Source organism: Salminus brasiliensis, chromosome 13 (assembly GCF_030463535.1).
Source record: "Salminus brasiliensis chromosome 13, fSalBra1.hap2, whole genome shotgun sequence".
Classification (NCBI taxonomy): domain Eukaryota; kingdom Metazoa; phylum Chordata; class Actinopteri; order Characiformes; family Bryconidae; genus Salminus; species Salminus brasiliensis.
In genome coordinates this window covers 7,859,034-7,875,926 of record NC_132890.1, presented here as the reverse complement: position 1 = coordinate 7,875,926, position 16,893 = coordinate 7,859,034, and the positions used below count along the sequence as shown (strand labels likewise).

General features: G+C 42.7%; 1 protein-coding gene across 1 annotated transcript in view; it reads left to right on the top strand.

The window, feature by feature from the left end:
- Positions 1-16,888: 16,888 nt before the first annotated feature.
- Positions 16,889-16,893, top strand: part of cdh13 (cadherin 13, H-cadherin (heart)) — a 487,795-nt gene continuing 487,790 nt past the window's right edge. The window contains exon 1 of the mRNA XM_072694879.1: positions 16,889-16,893. This exon is cut by the window's right edge and continues 226 nt beyond it. The gene's annotated coding sequence lies outside the window, so the exon portion shown is untranslated.

The following is a 16,893-nucleotide window of genomic DNA, read 5'->3' as shown; positions in this document are numbered from 1 at the left end:
AACATTGCTTAGCATCGCTATCATGGTGTTTGTATAGCTAACTTAGTGTTTGCATCGCGACCGTGGCATTAGTATTACTACCATGCCGTTGGTATCGCTACAGCAGCGTTAGCATCACTACCCGCCTCGCTACCATGCATTAGCATTGCTACCATGGCATTAGCATGCATTAGCATCACTACTGATCCAGCCACCGGCCTTGCCCAGCATCGCTACCATGGCACTAGTATCACTACCATGGTGTTAGTATCACTACAGCATCATTAGCATCACTACTTTGGTGTTAGCATCGCTACCATGGTGTTAGTATCGCTACAGCAGCATTAGCATCACTACTGTTTCAGCCACCGGCCTTGCCCAGCATTGCTACCATGGCATAAGCATTGCTACCATGGCATTAGTATTGCTACCATGGCATTAGTATGGCTACCATGGTGTTAGTATCGCTACCATGGTGTTAGTATCGCTACAGTAGCATTAGCATCACTACTGTGGCATTAGTATGGATACCATGGTGTTAGTATCGCTACAGCAACATTAGCATCACTACTGTTCCAGCCACCGGCCTCGCCCAGCATCGCTACCATGGCATTAGTATGGCTACCATGGTGTTAGTATCGCTACCATGGTGTTAGTATCGCTACAGTAGCATTAGCATCACTACTGTGGCATTAGTATGGATACCATGGTGTTAGTATCGCTACAGCAACATTAGCATCACTACTGTTCCAGCCACCGGCCTCGCCCAGCATCGCTACCATGGCATTAGTATTGCTACCATGGTGTCAGTATCGCTACAGTAGCATTAGCATCACTACCGTACCAGCCACTGGCCTCCCTCAGCATCGCTGCGGCGACGTTAGCACTGCTACTGCAGCATTAGCATCACTGCTGCGCCAGCCCTGCCCAGGATTGCTACCATGACGTTAGATTATTGTTCCACCATCACTTTGCTAGAAAAGCTCTGCTCTGCTTGAGCATTTGACAAAAATTGGATGAGATGGTATCAGCCCAATTGCACTGATCTGGTCATGTGTGATGAAGTCAAGTCATAAGGACAGAGACATTTTGGGGTGTTTTTTGGAAGAGTTAAAAATCAAATATTTCATTTGATAACATGAGATTATGTATGTATGATGTATTCAAGCTAAGTGCACTTGATTTTTACTTTAAAAGTCCTATAAACCTTTTTGAGTAAGTTGCTTTATACTTTCACTTTTGATCCTTTAAGATTTTGACACCGCACTTAAACTTTAGGTACGTGAGTTTGTCCGTACTTTCCCCATCCCTGGCTGTTTCTGTATTTGACGTGATCAATTTTTAGGATTCACTTACACAGAATTGTGCTGAAATGTTGATCAGTCAAATCCTGAGTACATGAATGTTTCAAGTGATGTTGCAAGATATGGAGAGCAAACATTGCGTAAGAAGACTCAGACTCATACCAGCTATTCCCTTTAATCTTCAATTGCAGCAGGAATTGTAGGGCATCAGGGAGCGAGCTGCGATCTCACCAAAAGCCTTTTCATTTCTTATAGCTATACATCTTAAATGTGTCATAGACGCCTGTGAAAGCCATAGCATGCCCATCAAACAGCAGCAAACATGCCTGAGAGGCTGTAACAAGGTGCAGCACAGTTGACATGTTGTTCGACTCAACAGAGTTACACAATTCAGCCCAACGCTTGATGCAGTGCTTGGCACAACACCTCTCTGCAGTCCATTGGCTGCATGTTATAAGAAACTCACACTGAATCTATTTGAATTCAGTAATTATCTGATTTCAGCAGCTGCAAGATTATATTTAAGTAGTCTCATAAAACAGCACATCCCATATCTGATTAAGACTATTATTATACCTGGATTTTACTTAATAATTGTGATATGCAGAGCAAATCTCTTGTTAATCTGCTGTCTTTTCTTTCATCATCTGCACATGTGCACAAAATATACCGGGATAAAGAAGAGCTGAGCTCAACCAGTAAAGATCTGGTTAATCAAACAGTTACTCTATCTTTTACATAAAAAAAAAAAAAATTAGACTAGGTTCCAGGTTTCTGAGGTGTGCCACCAGCTTTACTTAGAAACTGTCAGCTGAATCAGATTTTCAAGCTTTCTACACAGCTTTCTGACTCTTCAAACCTTCTGTTAACACTCATAAGACATGAGCTTCTCTAAGATCTAAAAATGAAGCTCAGTTCCCACAAGACATAGCAAGGCTATAAGAGGATAGACAAGTGTTTCCAGCTCACAGCTGCTATAGTGTGGAATGTCATGAAGAACTGGAAGTTCTGGGGAACTGTACAAGAAAAGGTGTGATCTGGAAGACCAAGAAAGCTACCAGAGAGAACTGCTCTCATGCAGGCAAATCTAAACCCACATATAACTGCCAGGAAACTGTATAAACCTTAAGCTGGCTCAAGAGTGGCGGTGCACAACTGTGCAGCGCTGCTTCCTCATGAACAATCTTTATGGAGTCCGTACCTGTGAAACCGTACCTGTGACCTCCTCACAGAACTCTGCGTTGTATAGATGGTATGCTACAGAACATCTAGACAAGCCGGGTGGGCTTCGGGAGCACTTGCTGTGAATTGGCGAAGCTAAAACAGAGCCAAGATCAGCAAAGGGAGCTGCATTTCATGAAATGAACACCTTGCTAACTGCTAACTTGCTAACTGTGACTTATGGGGGCTGGATCTACCATGATTGGTACCTGAATTATACCATCAAATCCATGTCAAACTATCTCCAAGAAGGCTATAGCTGAAAAGAACATGGCTTCTAAAACAGAATAAGGATCTGTACATACCTCAACATCAACCATGGACCACTTGTAAAGATTTACGATAATACAAATAATTACAATAATTGTAGTCATTTATTATTGCTAATTAATTGTTAAATAAATTATTATTATTTATATTATTTATAATTGTTATATAAATGATTGCAATCAGAGGTGTACAGCTGTGCCCCTCCGAATTCTGTGTGTGCTCCATTACCACAAGTAGTCTAGAAATGCCCCTCATCCAAATATGAAACCATGCTACTCAAAAATCCAACTGTAAATCTAGCTACAGCACTCCCAGGAAAAAAAAAAGAGAAAGCACTCTGTTTCCACAATGCGTCCTCAATATACCTGCAGGCCGAGCAGTAAATATTCATGCTGCAGACAGGTTCTGTAAACAGCTGGCCAGCGCTGGAAGCTCCACCAGCTCCGTAATCCTGGGACCCCAGTGGGTGGAATGGGAACTCATTGTTGGCCCTAAACCCTTGAACCTCTGAAATCTGATGAGAGATAGCTAAGCTGCAGCTGAGCTCTGAGAGGAGGCGAGTCAGAGGTGTTCTGGAGGGGGAGTCATTCCGTCTGGCATCCTGGGTACCGGGCACAAGCCTTTTCTAAACAAGCTTGGAAGAGGAGCCATGACTGGGTGGGTTTAATGCTGCTTCTTTCTCTTCTGATTTTTTCTGCTCTCTAAGTAATGAGAATCTATTTCAGTATGTGATCCCAGTCTAAATATGTCTGAGTGATTCTGCTTACTCCACACACTCATTAAAGCAGGGACGTTCTGATCACAGTGGAATTATACAATGCTGGGAAATTTAAATTGCCAGTCTTCTCCTACGATAATGCTTGTGCATATTTCATGCTATATGCACTATATGTGTGTACATAAACCAAGAAATGAAGCTTAGTGGGGCGTCGAAAACGTAAATGGAGAGTTAAATGATGCAGACTTGACTCATGAATGGATTCATCATAGCGTTGTTCATTAACAGCAGTGGCTGATATGGTGGCCAGTACCGTAGTAATGTGAAGACAGTAAGAGAGGAATGGGATTTTCCTATACTACAGACCAATTCACTCTTTATCTTCAAATAGTTGGTGTGGCGCCAACAGATCACACCACTATCTGCCAGTGTGCTACCATACCATGTTTGGTATGGTAGCAACCAGGGTTTGATTCCCGTCCTGGTTGACTATGCTGCGCTACATCAGTAAGAGCCCTTGGGTAAGACTCCTAACAGTATATTGGTCCACCTCTGTAATATGAGTACCTTTGTAAGTCACTCTAGATACTCACACTCTAGATGTCGTCTAAATATCATAAATGTAAACATTAAATCAGATACAGGAGCGGCTGATGATTTTTGGGAGATGGGACGAAAACCCGGGTACCCGGAGGAAACCTGTGTGGACATGGGGAGAACACTCCAAACACCGAACTTCAGGTTCATGTATCATGATTATATTCATTTTCAAATATGTTGAGCTTGTTCATTTTTTTCTAGGTGTCCTGTGGCCTGTTTGTGTTAAATCCTATGCGGATGTTGTTTGGGTTGGAATGTGGAGTGTTGGAGGTCACAGGGAATCACAAAAAATCTATATATTTTCTATAATGTAAAAAATAATATTTAACTTAATTGGTCTCAGACACTCTTAATTTGTCTCGGCCTTCACTCTGACTTGACTACTAAATGTCTTGACCATACACTGAGCCGATGCATCCCTGTCTTGGTCTTGACTCGAACTCTAGCTCTAGCTTTCTTGTCTACAGCACTGCTTAGCAGTCAGCGGTGCCTGTCCTGTTCCCCACCTGTAGCTATACCCCCAATATTCAGCATCAGAGGGAGTGAGAGAGAGCAGGAAATGAAGTTTATGGTAAACGAGGTGTGCTGACCCTAATTTCATCTTTAAACTGTCATGCTTACTGAAAGATAGCTCTTAAATAACTTGTGCAGGGAGGGAAAAGAGGGAGAGATAACTCTCGCAGTGCGTCTTTAATGAAAATCACGTCAGTGGCTGAAAACATTTATTGAAGCACCACGAGGAGCAGCAAGATGGGAGAATGAACTTTGACATGATTAATGCTCATTGCTGTTTCTTTTCTCTTGGAGAGCTTAGATCTCTGCTGGGAACTCGTGCTGAATGGCTGAGGAAACAGATCCAATGAGGTAGTCTTTTAAACGCCATATAGTATGTGCTGGGGCGCCCATGTGTTGGGGAGTATGTATGTGCTGTTTACGCACACTAAAGATGATGTACGGGCTGCCGGCCCAGAGGTGGATGTGTTGAGTGGAGGTTTAATTGACGCAGGTCAGAGTAATTTATCATGGCTAATAAGAATGCTTTATAGTTATCAGTCTAATTTATCCTTGGCTATAATAATGCTTTACGGCAATCAGGGCATGTTCTGGAGCTCAGTGGCTATGAAGCCATCTGTTCAAACTACCCACTCTTGAATCAATGCCTCTAAATAATGTTGCCAAAGAGCTTGTTTGGAGTTGTTTTTTCGATGCTCGGTGCTTGCCGATCTGACTCGAGAAGTTAGCGCTTAACAGAGCCTGGAATTTCAGCGAAGGCTCAATGGGGAGTGGGGAAAAAAGCATCATCACAGGCTGGTTTTGTTAGCTTTTAGTTTTCTTTTAAATGTGCCAGTGAATGCAGTGATTACCTCATCCAAAAGGCTGAGTGTTCACTTTGTATTTCAGGTGCAATTTACCCCTGGAGACTGACAGCCTTAAACGGTTAGCAGGCCACTCCGCATTATTCTCGAGGCAGCTGTCAGCATAACACATTCACCCTGGATCCTCCTCTTTCTTAATCCAATCGAAGCCCTCCATTCTCCACAAGAGTCAAACCTCCTTATCTGTTGCTATCCTTTTGACTACACAGGGGGCACTGTTAGTCTACCCTCTAAGAGAATGTTAAGAGCCCCTCCAACTGCAGCAACTGCCCCCTTCTTCCTATCTGTGGAAGCATGTTGCTGTCATGGCCGCTATTAGAAGAACACAAAAACTGCTGTTATGAGATCTCTCTCCACAGGTGCTCTAAAGGATTGCAGTCTGGCTACTCCTGGCAACTGTCTAAGGATTTGTCTTAGACCATCTCTTGCTGCTTTTCGTGGTATTCTGACCTCTGGGCCCTACATTGTGCTACAAAATGCTTTGGTAGTCTTCAGATTTTAGAGTGCTAAGAACACTGTAAAGGCATCCAGTTCTAGAAGCAGCAGAACAACCCCAAAAACGTCTTTGAACCTCCACCATGTTTGCCTGTCTCTGAAGGCCTTGTTTTGTTTTCTGTAAAGGGTTCAATGATGTGCTTTACCAAAAATTTGCCTACAGGAAGTTCTGTGACTTCCTTAGTTTCTAAGGTTCTGGTTTTTACGTGTCTCTGTGTCAACAGTGGGGTCCTCCTGGATCTTGTACCATAGCATCCAGTTTTATTCAGATTGTGATGGAGAGTAGTAATAAGTTCAGTTTGTTTGGATGTTGATTGATGTTCCTAAGTCATCATTCCAACAATCCTTTGTTGTGATCTTCCAGCAATTTTTCTCTTACGTCCACATCCAGGGAGGTTAGTTACAGTGCCATAGGCTTTAACCCAGCTAGACATTTTTAGGTCATAAAACATTACATCAATGTTTTGAACCTTACAATTTTGGTTCTTACATTGAACCAGAACATTCAATTTGTCTTGTTTTAAGTTCATAGAACCTTTTGTATTATTATTACATTTATTAGCTGATAACACAACAGAATATGGGCTTTTACTATTTGCCATATTTCTAAAAGCAATAAAATTTCATCATTTAAACTTTTTATTTTCAGTGTGAATTTAGAAAATATTCTATTCTATGTTTAAATAAATGCTTCAATTCTTAAGTTTGGAAAATGTTTTATGACACATATTATTAAATATTATTTATCAGTATGATCAGTGTATTGTAGCAGTTTATGAATGTTTTATTGTGTTGTATTTTTTTTATTGTATTTTTAGTTTTAGGAAAGTTACTTCAGATATTTCAGATGGTGGTTGGTGTGGCACAACAGATAACACCACTATTGGCCAGTGAGCTACCACAGCATGTAGGAGACTGGGGTTTAATTCCTGGTCTGGGTGACTGTGCAGCGCTACACCAATAAGAGTCCTTGGGCAAGACTCCTAACACTACATTGGTCCACCGCTGTAATACGAGTAACCTTGTAAGTCGCTCTAGATAAGAGCGTCTGCTAAATGCCATAAATGTAAATGTAATGTTTCCAAAATGTTTTTTTGTTGTTGTTGTGTAAGACATGTTTTTATAACTTTGTGATGCAAATTATTATTACATCTCTACATACACTAGTTCTGTAACACTACAGGCTAACCTTCCTGACACCTTTATAAAAACATTGCTGAACATTCCAACAATGTTCCCTGCTATCTAGTAAATTTCATTATGATGTTGCACACAGTGGACACAGGACAACTGAGATCTTAGGAGATGGACTTTTAGCTTTGAGATTGTCCATATTTCCCTGAATTTTGGTTTGCATATTCTTTTCTCACATTGATTTTCTCCAAGCTCCAAGTGTGGTGCATAGATTCATAGAAGTCAACCATTCTTCATTTAAAACTGGTGGAATCCTCTGTTAGTTACCAAAAATACAATTTAGAGAAGCACCAGTAGTAGATAGAAATTCAGTCTTTCTTTTGTAAAGGTGACAATAATTCTGTCCAGTTCATTTCTGTGGACTGTGGTTTTGTGTTGAATGATCTCAGATTGGACTTTTTTTTTTTTCTGTTTTTGTGGAAAAGTGGTGCATTTTCTGAAATAAGTGCAGGGGTGCCAATATTTATGGCCATGACTGTATTGCCAATGCTACAAATCCATTACTATCCACCACATTGCAGGGCAAAGAGAGGGGTGACAAACGGTGGCAGGACGCCAACAGAGGAAGCGCAGAGGAAGTTTTAGTAACACATATTTGACGCAGACTCCTACACATCGAGAAGACCTGGTGCGTCTATCAATAGAAAGAGCTTAAAAGGTTGCACAAGCAACAAGAACCTGCATATTGGTGTAGGCTTTAGCTTAGGCTCCACATCAGAGGCTTGCCAAATCCAACATGCGTGTCGCCGCATATCATGCCAATAAGCAGCCGCCTGCGTAAACATTTATTGATTCTTGTGTCACTTTGAAAAGATTTGAGTGCCTCGCTCCCGTCTAAATATAGAGCCCCTAAACTAAAAACTAAACTAAACGGTATTCAAGCTCTGTATGATACACCTCAGTAAATTTGTCAGCAGGCCTCCAAGGCCTGCAATCATCCTGGCTGCTATCTCTTCTCCTCCGCCACCTGTAATCAAATATCCCCTCTTTTACGAGTGTGACAACAGCCTCGCTCGCTTTTTTTGCAAGGATGCTTTACTCGTGGAAAAATTGGAGATGGAGGAAAAAATTAGAGACACTTAGAGGAGGGAAATATATGTGTGTTGTCCAGGAGGAGATGGAGGGAAGTAATAAAGTGGATGCGAGGAGTAATAAAGCATCCGGCGCCGGGCCATCAATCTGCTCCAACGAGCACCAAACGCTTGGGAGCTTTCCCTGGCCTGCCTCCGCCCCTGGCAGCGCATCACCTGTTCACTCCCAAGGACAAAGCTCCCTGCGTGCCCAGCGAGTGACGACAGCCCACCGGTCCACCATCCTCCTGCTCTACTGCAAGAGGAATCTTCATCTCCACCTAGTGGCTATAGCATGAAACCACACTGAGGATCCTGAATGAGTCAAAGAGAAAGGGCAAAGTGTTCTCAGAAGCATGCAAATGCGCCTCTGGATGCTGACCAATTATGACCAACATGTTCATTTTCTTAAGGCAGAGATTCAGCGATAGAGCATCTCAGCAGGGCACTACAGACACGACTCTAATGGCACTCTGATAAGCCCTTGAGCTGCGAGAGGTGGCATTGTACCTGGATGTTATCACCTAAGGCACGTTTCCACCCCCCCTTCACTTTTTTCCCCCTCCGTCCATTGTGTCCCCTGTGTGTGCGCTTGCGTGCTTGTTTTTGTTCCAGCAAATTTAGCTAATCAGTTTGAATAATTGGAGAACATGCAGATAGATGTTTCAATTTATTTGTTTGGTTAAGGTTCAGCGAATGTGTGTCCCTTGCTCCCACGAGACAAAGTCCTGCTGGAGTCCTTCCACCTGTTTATCGATTTCATTATCTACATCTCAGTGACCTCAAATGACCATAAATCAGCTGCATGCGCACCTCACTGAAATGACAGAGCAAGTTACATGAAAACAAATCACATTGACTGACTTGTTACCGTCAATTACATTGAAGGAGAAGCTCATTGATCAGCTAATGGCCTGTTGGAAAGTGGCAGGTTCGGTTGTGCTAAATGCAGGGCACTCAGATGTCGCTGGCTTATTTGCGGTATAAAATAAGCTCTGCCCCGTGGCACACAATAATGGGGGAGGTCAAGGTTACCCAGAGCAGAAGATGAAACCACCTGCAAGCACTCACACACTAACACGTGCTGACACATAATGATTTAAGAGGGTAAATATTTCAAAGAAAGCACACCATACATGTGTGGAGTATCTTAGGGTCACAAAACTCTGCTCTCTGCTCATTGAAGGTCAAGCCAAAAAAATAAGGTTGGATTTTGAGTACTATGGTCATGTGCTTGACTGAAATCAATGTTGACTCTTTCTGAAGTCAGTGCTCCCAGTGCCCTCTTCTGCTTTTGGAAGTTCAATGGTCTTATCCAGAAAGACTTTTATTTGAATAATGTTACACAGGTAGGCATATGTAGAGTTGTAGGAATCTTGTCCAAGGTCTTCTAAATTGTGTAATGTGGAGTGCTTGTCCAGCTGGGGAATTGCATCCCAGCCTGCAATGAAGAAGGCCTACTATGCTACACCAACCACAGTTGAGATGTTAGGGGTTCCTTAATGTTTCTTAGCTTGGATGTATGGTTCCAGGTACCTTGGATTGGTAAAGAGCAGAGGCCTTCAAACCTGGACCTGGAATCCAGTGTGACATTAGGGTCAACTGATGTGGCCAGTCAATTAACTGTTCCCTTTACCTTCCAGCAAGAACAAAATCCAGGACTAGAATCTAGATGTAAGGTCCAGAACTAAAGACCTGGGGTATGGAGCCTCTGCATAATTGGGAGGGTCTTCAAACCTTCTTGCACAAGAAGGTTCATCACATCTCATTTACAAAAGAGGGTCCTTAAAAGAACCTTTTATTGAGAGGTTTTTGAGGAGTGTTGGATCACTCCTTTGGCACCTGTGTAATTAATTTCCTTTATTTTACCTCCTTGTTCTTTTCTTCTTCGTCCTTTTTATCCGCTTTGTTTGTTTCTTTTTAATTCATGTAAAAACCCACATTAGACCCTCATCTGTTCTTATCCTGTTTGCCCTAATCTCCAGTTTCTCATAACACATTCACAGGTGTTAAGAACCCATTTAGATTCCACCGCTCTAATTCCACGAAAGAATTGTTTATGTGTTTCTAATTTATCTTTAAAAAAATATAGGTTTTCTTGGTTTTGGTGTGAAAGTATGTATGTGGGTGGTGTGACTGGTAGCATGACCAGAGCTATTTATATCAAGTATGCACCCAAGAATCATATTTGTTTCAAAGCTCTATACAAGGAAGTCAATAATATGTGCTAGAACACTTAAAACACATAAAAGGTAAAGGTGCACATATTTGTCACTGTACAGTGTACACATACTGTACAGTGAACTGTGTCCTCTGCATTTAACCCATCTGTGGTAGTGAACACACACACACACACTAGTGAACTAGGGGCAGTGAGTACACACACACCCAGAGCGGTGGGCAGCCAACTCCAGCGCCTGGGGAGCAGAGAGGGTAAAGGGCCTTGTTCAAGGGCCCAACGGTGGCAGCTTGCTGAGCCCGGGAATCGAACCCACAACCCTATTATCAATAGCCCGGTTCCTCTTTAAATCTTTAAATGGTCTACTATTGATTTTCTAATAAGACCATACAGTCACATTTACCTGGGTCGTGCTCTCAGGAGATCAGAAACTGTGTGAACGACACACAGTCAAATCTGGGACCACTAGGATAGCAAAGTAGCTCATATTTGCTGCTGTTGACGCAACTTCAGCTGTAGTTTCTCTAAGGTTCTCAGTTGTGACCAACATGAAAACTTCTATTTCCGCTTCTATTTTCCCAAACACTTTCTGAAAAAGGCTGGTCCAACTAGTAAAATCCTTTTGGGAAGAAAGTGGCAGTTAACCATTACTCTCAACAGCATTGCTTTTCTATAGAGGCAATTCCAGCGGAAAACACAGCAAGAAAAGTCGGCTTGTCACTCCACATTCGCACCTGTTTGCTTTCATAAATGTTGCACAAGAAGGAAAATCACTCACCTGCTGGCACCCACCTAACTCATATCAGTCCCTGCAGCTTCTGGCTGGGAGACAGTTGTTGTGATGGAGCAGATATGAGTTAGAGGCAGTTTTGAGGCCTCATGTTTACTTATTGATGCAGCGGCTCCAGCACTAAAACCTTCTAGCCTCCACACTTGCTTTGTATGTGGAGGCGTGTTCCCATCCTTAAATCACGTCTACCTGAATCGGGATGCCAAAACAAGGGCCTGTTTATAGTCAATGCAGCAGATACAATTAACGACTCGGCGCGTGCTGTCTAAATACAGGCGGAATGCAAAGCATGATTTTCAGGGCTCTGTGCTCTACATTATTGATTTGGCAGTCATTGGAAAAATAAAGTGGGATTGAGCTTTAGCCCCTTCTGCATTTTCATTTGAATGAGTTATTCTGATGGGGGAAAAGTGGAGTGTTCAGGCACGGAATATAGGATCAACACACAGTTAGTTACTCCACAACCTGTTCAGAGCAGCAACGAATAGCACTGTTAGTGTAAATGTTCGAGCAGGAAACCAATCATCCTTATAGTTTTGCTCCATCTGTGACATTTCCATTCTTATCCCACCAACCTTTCATATTTCCACCCCTCGTTCTACACCCGCCACATCTGCAGGCATTTTTCTTGGCCTTAACAAACCTTCAAGTCCTTCAAGTTTCTGGCACCCGCTCGCTCTCCACAAACTTGCAAAGTCTTAAACAAAAACATTGTACTGCCGGACCATTTCCTGCCCAATCCATTGATAAATAGATAGGGCTCAGAAATTCAGCAGCATTGTCTTGAGAAAGCAATTCCTCAGGCCGTCACAACAATTCCGAGCTTCATTTTTCACATGCGGACAGAAGAGTGAGAGCGAGCGAGAATTTGACTGCAGCTTTCAAGAGAGATGATGGTGACCTGGGGGGGCATTGTACACCACAACCTTTCCCCTTTAGCTGCTTTAAATGGATATTATGCAGAAATCCTTCATCCTTACGTTGCGAGTGTGCCCTTGCGTGTGTGCACGCCGGGAGACGTGTGGAATATGAATTGTGTCCACTATAACTTTCTTTATGTTTTATTTTCTCTATTTGAGAAGCTGTTTGTGCAGTCAAACGTGAGGAACATTCATCCATCAGAAAGTTGTAAAGGTGGACCAGCTCTCAGGCTAGCCCAGGTGGACCCTAATGGGTCTTAGTGACTATGTTTTGGGAATTGTTCAGCATGCTCTGGCCTGCTTTTACACTTACATCACATTTTCTGACAAGGACAGTCAGTTGGTTTGTTTGTGTATCGTACAATGATTGACACGGAGTCAGACGTCTGAGTGAATGGTTGACATCATGTGCTGTCAGATGTTGTCATTGAAATAATATGCAAATATTATGAAGCATGTGACCTTCACAGCATGTAACAGTCTACTCCTAAACGTCAAAGATACCTTGATGTAACAGTAGCACGTGAGCAGATTCTAGAAGACACTGAACACAAACCCATCCCAAATGACTGGACTGATGACTGACTGGACTGATCAGAAAATAAAGGGAACAAGAGCTGGTCCCAGGTTTTTATTTTACTGCACTCCTGCAAATAAAGGAGTGATACTATGGAAGCCACTTTACTGACCTCTGAAGCTGTGTGTTGTTCTGTATATCACTTCATGCCCATATTAGAAAGTTAGTTTTCATTATTGAAAAAAATGAATATGAATAATGATAGAATTCTTTGACTCGCTACTACTTCTGACTGCTCTGCTACTGCCAAAGCATCTTAAGCACTTGGTAAAGTTTAGGGCCTCTCGGTAAAGCTACCAGACTAAGGATGTCAGTTCAGTGCACAACAGTGTGCAATATTTGTATTTTATTTTGTTAGTGACTGCATAATGTAATACACTACATGGACAAAAGTATTGGGACACCTGCTCATTCATTGCTTCTTCCGGGTGTTAAGAGTATTTTTTAAAAAATTATTCTGTTAATTCTTTTGTTTGAGTATCTTTATCTACTGTCCAGAGAAAGCTTTGCTGTGAGGATTTGATTGCATTCAGCAACAAGAGCGTTAATGAGGTCAGGATTTCTCCCCAACTCCCCAGCTAATATTAATAGCTAACAGAAAGTGTTGAAGCATTGCTATGTCAACATACACCACTACAGGTTCTCCTTACGCTGTCGCTGTTGCACTGGCATCATTTTCTGCTATTTTTATTTCCAGACGTGAATAGCTCCTCCCTTTTCATTTCACGTTGCATTGTGGAATAACAGACTCATGCGACTAGTATCATGATTGTATCCTGATCAGAGTTTAACCACATGCATTTGGTAGACTCGGTAATCAAATGCGCCTTCGGTGAGTCAGACTAAATCCTGATCGCTGTGTGGGATGGAATATGCAAATTTGTTTACCATGTAACAATTATCACTGGTGTTTCGGTTGTACTGGGAGGGGTTTGGTTGTCAAATGTGGCTCAAATGCGTCTCAGATCACCTCCTGAAGTGGTCTGAGTGATCGGATTTGGATCTGTGTTTACACTTGCATTTTTATGTGGCTTAACCTTATCCAGATATAACCCTGATACTCAAGATGTTTTAAGTGACTGGGTGTAAACAGAGTCTTAGTGTGGTTATTCGTAAAACCGACCGGTTCTCAGTGTATATTGTGGATATTTGAGAATACTCAACTTTGACACTTGTATCTAAATTACATACTACATACTCAAACTCAAAGAGTCTGGTATTAATAACAGCCCCAGAGTCTACTAATTCAGACCTAGCTAAAAAAAAAGCTAGTGCGGCCTGAAGGTTAGAGAAGCAGCCTTGTCAATGAAAAGTTGCCGGTTCGATCCCCTGAACCGGCAAAGTGCGTCTAAAGTTCCCTTGAACTCCCAACTGCTTCCTTCCTGTGCTGCAACCAGATCTGCCCACCACTCTGGGCATGTGTGCTCACTAGTGTATGTGTATGTGTGTGTTCATTGCACAGATGGGTTAAATGCAGAAGACGAATTCCAGCACAATGCCGGTTGAGCTATTCTTCCGTCCTAACCATCAGTCTATATAGATTTATTCATACCATTATTTATAGCAAATGTTTTAAATGTCCAAAATATGAAACCAACTGACTTATCAAACAAATCAACACAGATTAGCCACTCTCTTTTGCCAGCGCAGCAAGCAGCTGATGGTGGTGCAGCGCAACTAGGCTTGCCCAGTCGTCTCACTGTAGATGAGATATGTGGGTGTGAAAAATCTGTCTCAAGTTCAAAGAACCTCTTCATTATGTATGCATTAAATATGATCAAGAGTTGCGCTCAAACTGTACTTCCAAGCCAAAAACCTTTTAGGAACCTTTATATTTTTTAAGGTTGTGAGGCAAGGTTTTCTTGCAGTGATTATCCCCTCAGGGAACACCTATCAGCACTTGGCTTCCATGATGTTCTACCGACCAGCATTGTCCATCCCCAGTCCTTATCAGACAATGCTACAGGTGGGCCTACCACTTACCGTTGTTGTATGTTTTCTGAAAGTCCAGCTTTGTCAGCGTTTGTCAGACTGAACTGGACTTCAGCATCCTTCACCCGGTGCCCATGCCCAATTTGGCCAGATCTGTGTATATATTTAATAACTCTTCTATGCAGAAAAACACACACCACTGTGCCAACCACTGTTGCCAACCCCATTCCGACAGGCAGGTGTCTAAGGTTCCCTTTACCCCCAATGAGTAGTAGGCTATGTTTGATTTAACCCCTTAATGCAGAAAGTCTCATTACACACTACAGCATATTACTCAGTAACTGCAGGGGCTTCTGTAGAAACTGGTGGGGCTTTTCTTTAGTAATAGTGGGTAATAATACTTGCAGCCCACTGGCGGTCCATAGGCTGTTTAAGGAGTTGCTGAGAGTCTACTGGTACTGATTGACTGGAACAAATGCTCGGTCCCATACTGGAGGAGTTGACCACATAAAGAAACCTGCGTAATACACTCTGATCCCAGAGCAGAAAAATAAGTGTAAATTTAAGGCAGCATCAATGAAACGGCTGACAATAACACAGTTCTTGGGCACTCTTTTTGAAGCGGAATGTCAGTGACGGCCCTCTGTGGACTATTGGACCTAGTGCAGTGAATCTCACCTGTCAGGTGCCAGCAAGTTTAACGCAATAAGCTTAGTAAATGTGTCTATTACAGGTGCAGAAGTCCTTGAATTAAGGTGGTCCATCACTGACACACGGCAGGCCATAGGGTGAGCTGTGAATAGAAACTTGTAGCTGCACTGGCGCTGATAGGTGTTGGTGTCCTTGCAAACAAGTGACTGTAACACAGTTCAATAATAGTTTAATATAAAAGCATCTCTGGGCCATGGTGTAATGCATAGGCATGGTGCAAAGATATTACTGTAGGGTTTAGTTATGGGACATTAGCAGACAGCCTGTCTTCCTGGATTCCCTCTACAGGTTCGAATGCACAGAGTATAGCTTGTCAAATCACTTGGTGGCTAGACTCTTTAAAATCTGCCAAGGACCAAAGATAAAGTTTAGACCCAGGACAACATGGGCGGCTGTTGTATATATATATATATAGAAGCATTTCTGTTATATGACAGAATTTCAATCTGCCTCTTGTCCTCTACATCAATGTCATGATGAATGGACCACAAGGATGAGTGGGACACAAGAAATGAGCAGGTGTCCCAATACATTTGTCCAAGTAGTGTATGGAAAAATGGAATGTACAGGGCAGTCGTATTACTAGATTTGTGGAGCATTGCTGTGAGGATATGATTGCATTCAGCAGCAAAAGCGTTAGTAGGGTCAAGATGTCGGATGATCACCACCCAACCTTATCACCAGCTCCCCACAACTCCTCTTAAAGGTACTGGATGGAGCACCAACCATCAGCAGCTCCACTGCTCCACAGCTCAACCCTGGGGAGCTTCATACCCCTCTAGCCCACACCAGGCATTAGGCAGGGTGCCAGTAGGTTCATGTTTATCTGCCGCAGATAGACCTGTTTTATTGGCAATACTTTACTACAGGGACTAGACAAGCTGTGTGTGTGTGTGTGTGTGCATCTGTGCACATCTGTGTCAGCAATGGGTGCAATTTGAAGAAGCAGCTGAATGCATTCATTAGAAGGGGTGTCCACAAATATTTGGACATATGGACCTTGTTACATTTTTTTTTTAGGGCAGAAGTGTGTGTATGCACACTGGCAGCCTCCGACAGTGGTCTATAGTCCATATGAAGGCTAATGGTGGTGCCATCCAGGAAAATAACCCCAGGCTGTTTAGGTACAGGAAAGGGTCTTAGCATGAGGGAGTGAAAATGCAACAGTCTACACTATTTCCAAACGAATTAGCATAAAAACAGTAGAAATGTGCAGCCATAGGTCTCCACCTAGAGCCATAACGGGTAATGAAATAAAAGGAAGTCCTGAAGCTCTAATGCGTGATGAAACGGTGCCCTAACATCTCACCAAAAGCTGTCCTTCAGGGGTGTTCATATGTACCACAACTGGGCTTCGTCAGTATTCTGTTTTACCACACTTTTGCATTACCCTGCTCCAGCACTACACTGAACGCAATGCAATGCAAAGAGGTCGATTACAAACGCACGCGATCCATGCATGCGCATTGTCACAAGCTGATAAGTTCTCCGGGCTGTGAACGCACGCGTGCGATGGCGCGATCCCCCCCTATAAATGCGCTGCGCGTGGACTCGGCG